This window comes from Octopus bimaculoides, chromosome 3 (genome assembly GCF_001194135.2).
Source record: "Octopus bimaculoides isolate UCB-OBI-ISO-001 chromosome 3, ASM119413v2, whole genome shotgun sequence".
In the NCBI taxonomy this organism is placed as follows: domain Eukaryota; kingdom Metazoa; phylum Mollusca; class Cephalopoda; order Octopoda; family Octopodidae; genus Octopus; species Octopus bimaculoides.
Genome location: NC_068983.1, coordinates 42,096,324 through 42,097,658, shown reverse-complemented (window position 1 = coordinate 42,097,658; position 1,335 = coordinate 42,096,324).

Sequence of the window (1,335 nt, the reverse complement as noted above, 5' to 3'; positions counted from 1 at the left end):
AGATACATGGCGTAGGAGTGGCTGTGTGGTAGGTAGCTTGCTTACCAACCACATGGTTCTAGGTTCAGTCCCGCTGTGTGACACCTTGGGCAAGTGTCTTCCACTATAGCCTCGAGCCGACCAAAGCCTTGTGAGTGGATTTGGTAGACGGAAACTGAAAGAAGCCCGTCGTATATATATGTATATATGTGTGTGTGTGTGTGTGTGCGTGTGTATATATGTTTGTGTGTCTGTGTTTGTCCCCCCCTCCAACATCACTTGACAACCGATGGTGGTGTGTTTACGTCGCCGTAACTTAGCGGTTCGGCAAAAGTGACCGATAGAATAAGTACTAGGCTTCCAAAAGAATAAGTCCTGGGATCGATTCGCTCGACTAAAAGGTGGTGCTCGAGCATGGCTGCAGTCAAATGACTGAAACAAGTAAAGAGTACATACATACATACAGGTACATTCATACAGGTACATTCATACAGGTACATTCATACATACATGCACATATAAATTACACACACACTCTGCTTCAGTCATAAGCAAGTTACAACGCTAGCAATTCCAACGTCAACAATATCACCAACAATACGTCTTTCCTTCCGGGTCTGCCTTACACACACATATCCCCGATAGGCGGCGAGCTGGCAGAAACGTTAGCACGCCGGACGAAATGCTTAGCGGTATTTCGTCTGCCGCTACGTTCTGAGTTCAAATTCCGCCGAGGTCGACTTTGCCATTCATCCTTTCGGGGTCGATTAAATAAGTACCAGTTACGCACTGGAGTCGATATAATCGACTTAATCTGTTTGTCTGTCTTTGTTTGTCCCCTCTGTGTGTAGCCCCTTGTGGGCAGTAAAGAAATAACACACATATCCCCGATACAAATACACACACACAACAACAACAACAACACCAGCAACAACTGCTGCTACAGCATCACTTTACGTTCCTTGTCTTATCTCAGCAATACACCAGGACCGCTGTGTTTTATAAAACCCATTCACCCGGCTATGTATGTATGTTGTTGGGTCATCAGTCTCGAATGACACAATGAAGGGCGAAACAAACTTTTGACGAAAGACAGACAGACACAGAGAAAATGGAACAGCGTTCCGTTTATGTACGCAAATGTGCGCGCGATCACGCACACACACGCTCACAGACACACAAGCACACACACGCAAAACACAAACACAAACATACACACGCATACGTGTATAAATGCATGTATGTGTATCTTTATATTAAAACGTGTACATATCTATCTATACACACACACACACACACGCGCGCGCGGATATATATATATATATATATATATATATATATATATATATATATATA